This window comes from Centroberyx gerrardi, chromosome 2 (assembly GCF_048128805.1).
Source record: "Centroberyx gerrardi isolate f3 chromosome 2, fCenGer3.hap1.cur.20231027, whole genome shotgun sequence".
Lineage (NCBI taxonomy): Eukaryota > Metazoa > Chordata > Actinopteri > Beryciformes > Berycidae > Centroberyx > Centroberyx gerrardi.
Genome location: NC_135998.1, coordinates 32,194,785 through 32,205,936, shown reverse-complemented (window position 1 = coordinate 32,205,936; position 11,152 = coordinate 32,194,785). Strand labels below are relative to the sequence as shown.

Genomic DNA, 11,152 nt, shown 5'->3' with positions numbered 1-11,152 from the left:
ATCCTTAAGAGGTAAAATTGCATACTGCCCGATGAACAAAAGAAGAATGACTGTCCCAAAACATGACCCAGAAAGAGTTGCATTGCAAATTGAATTGATATAAACGTTACAGGGATGTATTTCCCCCTACACAGGGGAACAAGACAAGGTGGGTCTTTCAGAAATAGGTAGAGGTGGCCAGATTCACAAGCGCTTCTTGTATGCAGATGACCTTATACTGTATCTATCTGACCCTGACACCTCTATTCCTAGGACGTTAAGTATTATTTATGACTCCAGGGATATATCAGGATATAAAATTATCCTAAGAGTATGCTATTTCCAGTGAACTACCAGGCCTGGCTGCTTCACATATGAAACATATCCATCCAAAGAGACTTGAGACAGCTTTACTTATCTAGAGGTTACGGTTACTCATAAGTATGGGGATCTGTTTAGACACAACTGTAAGCCTGTACTAGAGAGGGCCAAGTTGGATCTTAACCATTGGTCAACATCCCCCCATCACTGGCAGGGAGGATAAATTCTATCAAGATGACAATTATGCAAGACAGTCCCTGTCTTTATCCCAAGATCATTCTTCAAGGAATTAGATAAATGCAATAGTACAGTACCATCATTTGGAATAACAGTATATCACAGATAAGGAACGCATTTTCAGAATGTTGCAGAGGATGGAGGCTTAGCACTTCCAAATTTAATCTCTTACACTGCGCTGCCAACATTCTTAAATTATCTTATTGGCCCTCTATATATCATGAAAGAAATGGACCAACATAGGGCATATGGGCATACATAGAGCAACACTAGTGCCCGGCCAAAAAGAACAAACAAATCTTTTTGAACAAATTATTCTCAAGCTCGAAACATACCGAGCCTGTACCATACCGTCTGTAGTGGTACGTACTGGTTCCTCCCACCTCGAGTTTCCATTAAAGCTCATTGAAGTCCGGCTAGTTACCTTTCTCCCCACCCGCTCTCTTTCAAGCCTATGCACTGAGACAAATGGCTTCTGTAAATTATCAGTACATGCTACAGTGAGCCACAGTACCACTGTCAACATCACCACGTACCTTTACAAACAAAGACATCGCACTTTCAAACCCGCTTTTTGAGGAAGTAGTACATTGTTGAGTGAACCGTTCATTCGGGTTTTTGAGTTTCACTTTCAAATCTGCACTATCTGCAAGCTGTCCGAGATGAACAGCATCTCGAGCGTTCGATACTACTGCCATGTCAAGTCGAGTTTGAGTATTCAGTATACGGGTTACGTACGTACTGAAACTCAAGGGCCTCAGGTTAGCACCTTTACGTACGTACTGAAACTCTAAAACCAGAATGAACGGCTTACTCAACAATGTACTACTCGCTCTTTAAGGAAGTAGTACATTGTTGAGCGAGCCATTCATTCAGGTTTTAGAGTTTCAGTACGTACATAAAGGTGCTAACCTGAGACCCTGGGAGTCCTAATGGCAAAGGCCGGATCACCCTTAGTTTTCAGCCTAGACTTTGGAACAACGAGGAGGGCCTGGTCCGAGGATCTCAGGCTGGGCACTGGCTCATAGGGAGTTAAAAGATCAGAAATGTATGCAGGACCCATGAGTGCCTTAAAAGTAGTCAGCATAATTATAAAGCTACTTTTTTTCATATGTTTTGTACATACAAAAAAAAACTACTCTCACTGCAATTGCAATTTCTGGGGTGAAGCTCTATATTGCTCAATCTGACGCTTTAGCATTTTATCACTTTAAGCCAGATGGCTCATCCCTCTCAAATGGAGGTCCAATACACATAATCGGTTGTAGAAGTTATGGCTCAGTGGCAACTGGAAAAGCAATATGTGCAATTGACTTGTTTATCGTCATAGTTTATTACCTCTGACAATTAAGTCCAGATTTATCAACATGATTAAGTCTCTCCAAAGCTAGAAATTTCTCTTGTCATCATCAAGAGACAAATCCTACAAGAGCCTTGGACAGGATTCTGACTTTGACAGTTTTATATTAAATCTTTTCGAGAACTGCAAACAATTCTACAAAAGAGGTGGACTACATCCTAACCTCAGACCAGATGCTGGCATCAAACATTGAATATCTAGGCAGTGGCATGGACTGTCAAACTCAGTATCAAACTGTTTTTGCCCTTTTTTGTAATTCCTGTTAATGTCACTTCAAGGTGTGTTAAAAGTTTTGACTGTTAAAATCAGGCCACATGTTAACAACCTTGCCTGTGCCTCAAACTCTTGTCTAAAACAAGTCAATTAAGTTTGACATATTTAATGCATTGGTCTGTATTAAATTAATGAATGTTTACTTGTCAAGATCTCATTAGTTCTAATAACATAGAACTTTTCATGATGACCCTGGCTTTGAATGCAACATAATTTGATTAAATTCCTCATTCGTTTTCCTCACCTTCAGGATCGAGATATTAATTCTCTCACTATCTATCATTAATATAATATAATATAATATAATATAATATAATATAATATAATGGCTCTGTCCTATTATTCAGCTGCAGTGGGTTGAGTTCAGGCACGTGACGTTTGACCTAATTTTCAACAAGGAAAAACTTCTCCCAACCTCACCTCTGCTATACAATGTAGCTCTTCAACTTGAGCAGTTTCCCTGCTCTCCTCTCATTCAGTAATTGTCAGAAACCCAGTTAAATCAGTAGAGAGCAGCCTGCGTGGCATAGAGCAGCACGAGAAACCACAGCGCGAGAGCGAGCGCGCGCGCGAGAGAGAGAGCGAGAGAGAGAGAGAGAGAGATAGAGAGACGGGGAGGGGGTCTGTCGATGTGGGGAGTTGCACAACAACACGGACTAATGTAACTTGTCGAAACATTGCATAGCTCCAAAGTTAGCAGGACATTACTCTTCTAAAGCAGGTAAGATAAAACTCGCAGATGATAACCGCCGGCCTCTACGCATTCCCGTCGCTGACGCTTTGAAAAACACCGCTCGCATGCCAAATTTATGCAAAAACAACGCTGTTGACATGCTAGAGGGGTTGTGTCGCACGAAATCGCCTCACTGACGAACTTACTGTCTGTTTACTCATTTGGGAAAGCTGCGAAACTCACTTAGCATACATCTAGCCTACTATTCTATGACCGACCATATGGAGATTATGTTGATGTGCAGCTTCGGACGGGAACAACGTTGCATTGATTCTACGCTGGTTTAACATGTTTAATCGCTGTTTTCAACAAAGAGCCAAATAGATGTAGCCTGGGCTAAGTTAGGCCCAGACAACTGCTGCCAAATTCAGAAACCTAATATACAAGCTTAACAAATATATATATTAAAAAACCTGATTGAAATTTAGACTTGGCCAGTCTGTGCTTGATTTTAAATATTAGATATGGTGTAGCCACTGCCAAGTTAATGTAGTGGTGGGCTGCCTGTCAGTCTTTGCAGTAATATGCCTAAACTGGTGTTTATCTAAACTAAGTCAAGCCATTGAGATATTTATTTCCTCTCACTGATGTATTCTTTCATAACAGGAAACCATTGCAGTGCTAACTTTTGCAGTGTCTGGGTTATTGGGTCACTTTTTGATTCAGTGGAAATGGTGTAATAGAGTACTGAATAGGCTACATTGTGAAATTAAAAAACAACACATTTTTAACTCGGATTACTCTTTTATTGCTTTGCTTAACACACTTGAGGGTGTTTTATCACATGCAATGTGGAACAATATTCAGAGTAAAAGTATAAGTAGCTAATGTGGCTTTATTGTATCACTGTTAGCAATGTTACAGGACCCCCACCCCCCACATCCCCCTTCAAGCAGCATGTTAACATGATAAGTTTTGTTGTGCGAGACACGCAGGGTGAAATGTGAGCCCGATGTGTGTCATTGTGGTCTTCGGTTGATCTGTCACAGATGTGTGTGTGTGTATAAATGAACATTGCCTGCATATCGAGGTCAAATGGGAGCAGGGGTGAATACTGACTGTTGGGAGGGGGGGGGGGGGGGGTGCAGGGTGGTTTGCTGGAGGTTGCGAGGATGCCTGGGCGTACAAGGTCGAATAACTCGCTAAAATTAGTCACGTGTCAGCTGTGACAGGGAGCCAGTGTCCCGTATGACAGGGAGGGCTGACGAGCATCCGCCCAGCACGCTGCCATATCTTCACAAGCCCTCACTGAATATCTCTGCTGCTCTGCTTTATTCTGTGCCATTTCAGCTATTTGAGGTTTGGCATGGCAAGCTGCAGGGCACACTTGGAAAAGTTGTATGCAATTCAGTTATATTTGGCCTGATTCTAGACCTCAGAGAGCTTGGATGCAGGTTTTAAACAGTGACTCTAAGTATGGATACTATTCTGACACATATGTCTCATAAGCTGTTGTTGCAAATGTCGGTCATGCTAGCTAATAGGACTGAACTACCTTGGTTGCCTGGTCAGATGTTTAGATGGCTTGCAGTTGATGGCTTGATGCTTGAGACAGGAGAACGAGGCAGTGCAGTAGTAAAGATGGTATGATATAAAAGTATTTATTACATGGGTTTGTTGAATTTGCGTGTGGAGGTCCTACTATTTGTATTTGTATCTATATTTGTTCAACCAACCAACCCTATTGTTTTTGTTCAGATTCTTCCTCTTCTTCTTTTTCTGCCCTAAAACAATCTCTAACTCAGAGACCATAAGTCATAGAGCAACCAAATTTGGTTTCAAATCTCCCCCACTACGCAGGCAACAGAAATACATTGATACATCGGCCAGAGGGTGGCGCTGTAATGTTTTGGCCAATAACCTCTGGACCGTTGCACAAACGGCTTTTCGTTCCCATTTTATTTTTTAAAATTCCTCATACAAAGTGGCCTTAACCACCACAAAATTTTACACACGGCATATTTCAACTGCCTGTATCATCTTTTTATCACAGAATTTTGATACTTGTAACCGTTTGGCAGCGACACACAAAAGAAGTTGACAGCAAAGACAAACAAACAGGAAGGGAGGCATATTTCCTAAACGCTTAAAGCTCTCCAGCGTAGATTAGCCACTGCGGTTGCAAACACACATTGTGATACGGACATTGGTCAAGCAAAGTTCATTGTACACTGGAGAGAGAGAGCGCTGTCTCGAGCAAACTTGATAAATTCCAAATCTTTTATGCAAAACACAGAGAGCTCGTCTGATTGGTTGAGGCCTACCGGGAGCGGTGAGATGTTGGAGAGCTGACAGCAGAGGCAGAGGCGATCACAGAGGCTTGATCTTCTCTCAGACCATATGAATTACTGATAGATGAAAAGGTGTTATGAAATTTTCACCAAATGATACAAAAATGAAGTTGCCTACCGCAGCTTTAAGTTCCAGACACAATGTACATATCCTGTACATATAGGCCTCTCAGTGTTGTTGGAACAAAACTGATCTGAAAGCATATGAAAGGAAGTTGAAGGACCAAGAGATGACTAAACTTAACTAGAGGTCTGTTTAGTTTCTAGAACAAGGAACTGAGTTATGCTTGAATAGATTTGATGCAAAGGCTCTACAATCCAATGAGACGAATGTTGCCCTGATAGAGGCCGCATGGGTTTGTAAAGCAAACTGATTGCATGAATGGTCTGCCTGGGTACGTGCAGTGCGTGGTGTATGTGCAGAAAGCAGGCACAGGATGTAGGCATGCACCCTTATTTGTTCCTCTGAGCTCAATGGAGGAAGGAGGAAGATTACAAATCACCAGCAAGTTCATAAAATAGGCTGGTCACTGGGTAGTAGCTATTTGTAATTGGACTATAGTCTTCATAGAATCGAAGCTTTCACAGCTGGCCAAGATACAGTTCAAGGTAGACTAAGTTGATTTATTTTGTTAATAGATATAAGAATTTTGGCAAGCTATGGTGCCTTTTATAATGAGGATAAAATGTGCTGCAATTTGGATAGCTGCAGGAAACCAAAGAGAGGACACCAGTTATAAATTATTACAGTGGGAAACCAATTTGTAGCAAGTTGTTGAAGTTGAAATATTATTGTGTTCATTCTAATGCAATCTAGGGACCCATAATCTTGGGTAGGCTACAGATTATTGGATTGACAGATGGAAGAAGGGCTGGGCAATAATTCAATGTAATCCTTTATCGTCTTTCAATAGAATGATATGGCGCTATCGGGATTCACAATTCTGTTGTCCAAATTAATGATATAAAGCAAATACTTCTACTACTCATAAAATGAGAGCTGAAACAAATTCTGGCATATTATTTGAATTTTACAGAGTTTTATCACACTTTATATTACCATGCAGTTCAATGCGATGTACATCAATTTGATTATTTAGCATGTGATTTTACATGTGTGAGCAACTATTGGCATATATCTATATCAAAATATTTTTTTATGATTATTGTGATATTCATTTTGTCCATATCGCCCAGCCGTACATGAAAGCTATTGGTAGACTAGTAGGGATAGTCTAGTCTAGGGATAGCTAATATCATGGCCATTGCAGATGGTTTGTGGGCTGTAATGGCTCAGCATGGGTAGGTTAAGTAAGAGGATGCAGGAGAATTACTGCAATGCAATGCAAAAAAAAAAAAGCATCATAACTGATGTGTATAGTTTCTGTGCATAAAATAAATGTGATTTTTTTTTGCATACTACAGATGCCTCTGTCTGGTTGCTTTGAATTATGAGGCTACTTGCATGTTGAATTTGAATGATCACACATGACTATGTACACATCTGCTATGTGTGCAAACACAAGTCTGTTATTCTAAGACACAGAAATGAGGGAGAGAGACAGACAGAGTCAGTGATGAATGCATGTCTTTGTGCTGTTAGATTTCTTACACATCCAGTTAAAATTATTACACATATGATAGCATCTGAAAACTAAGGGTCTGCAAGTACTGCATGTGTCAACTTGCAGGAAAGACATAGAAAGAGGGAAGAAGAGAAGCCACAGACCTAGAGGTGAGAGTGCAGCGAGTATAGTACCAAGAACTTCTCAATATTGATACCAAGAAATGTAATCTCTACCAAGAATTGGAGATTATTATACCAGCAGGAAGCACATGTGAAAAAATGAAAATCTTTTCTATCGGTGTGTGACACCATTAATTTAGTTGAAAAAGGGTTTAAAGTGAGGCAGTGTTGTTATTTGAACTGGCTGTAGCGTCTCCATTTCTTATACCAACTTTTCTACTGTGTCCTTCAGAAACCTTCTAACTCCAATGTGCTTTCCAGGTTTTATTCTGACATTGATGGAGGTAATCATCAGGCCATCAAAGTGGGTTTTACGTGGGGAAAGGTAGCAGGGAAGGATTGGCCTCTCGCACATCAAGGTGATATATGGACGATATGGCAACCAACAGAAACCTGTACAAAAAGGCTGTTTGTCAAGATGAATGATAAACTAAAATGGGCTAAAAAGTAAAACCATGCAAATAGAGAAGCATTGTTATAGTACGGACAAAAGATTCAACATTGATGAAGAGGCAATTCTGACAATATCACAGAAGCCGGTCTAAACTTTAGGAAGATGGTTTATAACACAAACCTTACAGACAGACAGGTTCAGGGGTTAACACAGCATGTGATGAGAAGTTTAGACTCCACAGAGAGGTCAATGCTACCACACAAGCTAAAGTTGTCTACAGTACCATAACAGACCATAACCATACCAGAAAAATTAGTAATAATGATTAGCTCATACTGTGGATATGTTAGGAAATGGCAAGGATTCACTATAGGAAGGTCCTCGAGTTACCTCTGTCTAGTCTAACAGGAATTCCAATGCACAAAAGAAATGCTGGAGTCAACGCTATCAGAGGCGCAAGAGAAAAACGTAAAAGTATAATGCCTGCTGTACCAAGTGGGCGGAAATGAATGAAAGAAGCAGTTCAGCAAGCATAATTGGCTCTTAGACATAGGGACATTGTAGGGCAAATGCAACAGGGTTGTGGAGGCCTTGGTCTTGGCACGAGCAAAACTTCTTGGAACAAAGCAACACCCTTAGAAAATAGGAAATGGGTAACGGAGCAAATGCATCACCAGGAAGAAACGGCAAGATGTGCCAAAGCAGGGACAATGGTTGAACTGGGAAAGGGTAGAAAAGAGGAAGCGTAGTTAAGACCTTTAAAATGTGGATCAATTGGAGCAACCTATAACGTGCTGCCATCATCCCAAAATGAAGACCAAACAGGTCCTCATAAACAGCTTGTGATGGCTTTGTACATGAAGGTGAATAAGTCAGTTACGGTAGCTAGGGGAAGCGAGGGATTGGGAAATGTGAGCAGACATAAACCACCAACTGCCAGCAATAGTCAGCATCAATCTAGTACCTAACCTGGTTTTGTGGTCCAATACTCAGTTTACTTCATAGAACTCACTGTACCATGGGAAGATGTGTTGGAAAGGAAAGGAAGAGGCTTAGTTACACTGAGCTAGCAGCCAAGGACAGGGCTCCAGACTGTGACCATTTGGTCGCATTTTGCGATCATTTTTGTTGGCAGTGCCACCAAAAAATATAACTGGTTGCACCAGTGCAAGTGGTATAATGTGCCAGCCAATGTTACTAGTTGCCTTAAGACAGCCATCAATCCTATATGTCATGAATACATGTACTGCTCTATTCTGACATAGCCAAATGGAGGCAGGAGGATCAATGATGAAAGATAGATGATGAAAAAAGTTAACAAAGCTAAAATAATTGTATTCCTGATTTTCCTTAGGACAAAGGCAAAGCCGTTGTTGGTGACATCATATAAAAGCTATAGTCATCTCCTAATAATCAGTAATATTCAAAAGAAAGTCTCAATGTGGTGCATTAATTTCTAGCAGTGATAAGGACTACTGTGTCAGAGCCATGTGGTTATGCAAAATTAATCAACATCCCTCCAGCCAATCAGAATCAAGTACTTTTCCAGGCCACTGTATATTAAGGGGAACTAAACCCCAAACCCAAATCTGTGGTGAAGCCTTACACCTAATGGTGAAAAGTAGGGTACTGAACTGGCCATATGCTATTGGCTGATCTTTGTGCCAGGTGATGTCACCACTTGTAGAGGGCGAGTAGTTACTCTTTAAATATTAATGGCCTGGATGAATACAAAGAAAAAAAGGGTGTCCTAGTGGCTCAGTGGTTTAAGGCGTGTACCATGTAATTGCGACGTCCTGGGTTCGAAACTGACCCAGGACCTTTGTCGCATGTCATCCCCCCAGCCCAACTGTATTTATTTGAACCTGAATATACGGACGAGGAACGCAGACCGATGGACAGAGCAGCGTCGACAGCAGCTGGGAATCTGGTGGTGTAATTGCGGGATATGTCAGGCAATGCCAACAGAAGAAGAGAGCCTTTACTGCACGAAATGGGATTTGCTCATTCCACTGCTCAAGGAGTTGGATAAATGGTATATTTCCAAGCTTCACAGACGCAGGTGGGTCCGGTAGATGTAGACCAGAAGCAGAAAAAAGAACAGACCAGCAGAAAATGCTGCGTGGCTCCCGTCCGGCTCCAAAGCCGAGCCTGCACCTGCTTCCGTTGGACGCATCAACACTGAATAAAATGGCGAGTAGATAATGACAAAATGTTCATTTTTGGGTGAACTACTTATTTAAGTGTTAAGTTAATACTAGAGGTGCCACGAGTCATGCCAAACAATGTAAAAAATGCATGAAATTGGATATAGTTAGCAAAACAACTTTGAGACAAATCAAAAGAGTTTGAATTGAATCACATTTCTTTGGATTGGTATCAGTATGAGCCAGGGGTTCTGTCTTTGGCACAGTGGTTTCCATAACTGTGACGAGATCTACCAATCTTGAAAGGAATGACTCTTTACTACCAGAATTAATCAAGCATGGAAAACCTCAGAAATGTTATATTAATCATCACCTTTAACCTTGAACCTTGAAGTATAAATTCTGTCTCTTTGGGTAGACCATCATTATGCAAATTGTCATGTATACCTAAAATGATAAAAATGTAAGTAATAGATTCCCCTTGTTCCTTACCAGCTCACTTGCTGGGTGCATAGAGTTCAAAATATTCCAAAAATCACATGGTGATTATTCAATATCTTGGAACCACAAGAATTTCTTATTGATCAGCACATTTTGTGACAAACAAAAATATGCGCTAGCCAGACAGGAGGGAATGGAAACATTCTCAAAGCGCTGAGAGTTCAGCAAAAGAAACCTTGATTGATTTAAGATGCTGATTGATGATATCACATGTTTCCAGTTTCAGTGACGCAAACCTACCATAAAATCTTTTGTAAATCATCGCTAGGATTGGAAGTCTTACTAGTAAAATGCAGACACCAATAACCATAAATTAGCAGAGTTGTGGGAGGTGTTGCGTCACATTTTGTGAAACCTGAATATATCTTCTCTTTCAACTCCCTAAACCTTCTTGTAGCTCTCTTAGCTGTCATTCTCCAGGTTCTCTTTCATAGAGATACTGCACATGTTGTTTCAGTTCTTTAATCTGTTGAAATGCAGCTGTCACCTGGGACACTATATAATGCAAAATGAGTGACCCAAAAGCCTGATATAGCCACGCTGCCTGTATTTTTAGGTTATCTGGTCCATACTTAAGCTGATGTCTGTCCTGCACCTCTTTGGTAACTGGATACCCAGCACCCCCCACCCAGCCCCAACACCACCTCCCTGCTGCCTTCACTTAACTTCAGTTTCTCCTCCCCTTGCATGGCTCGCCCTACTCAGGTCCTGAGGGGTAGTGAATCCAGTGCTCTTTAAATGGAACATACCATTTCTGGAAGCTGCTGCCATTCAAATTCGGTGGTAAAGGAATCCCATCGTCACTCACAACACTTAAGTAAACTCTAGGTAGGACACTGGCCTTATGTATGATTGATGTAATTAGGGCCTAGTCAGAGCCCTGATACCAGCGAGATACAATTTTGGCCAATGAACTCAGACGGACAAAACAAATGTGGTCTTTGACAAATGGATCAACAAGGTCTTGAATGTCTGGAGAAAGAGTTGGCCAGTTAAAATGTGCAAATTTGAGCCAGTGCTGTTTGTATTTTGGTGCTTTTGAAACCTATGCGTGTACATCTATAATTAGGGTTGGACAGTTTGCTGATATATTGGCCTTTTATTAAAAATCAGATCTGGTCCAGTCAGTGTGGTCCACCTCTGATATGATGGATATGATGCAGTTTGAT

The 11,152-nt window shown here is 41.0% G+C and overlaps 1 protein-coding gene across 2 annotated transcripts in view; it reads left to right on the top strand.

The window, feature by feature from the left end:
- Positions 1-2,740: 2,740 nt before the first annotated feature.
- The window catches only part of nek6 (NIMA-related kinase 6), a 31,399-nt gene continuing 22,987 nt past the window's right edge, over positions 2,741-11,152 (top strand). Inside the window, exon 1 of one of the 2 annotated variants that reach the window (XM_078288343.1) lies at positions 2,741-2,891. The gene's annotated coding sequence lies outside the window, so the exon portion shown is untranslated. Of the gene's footprint in view, positions 2,892-5,742; positions 5,804-11,152 lie in introns of those variants that run through there. The other variant, XM_078288346.1, reaches the window with a different exon arrangement.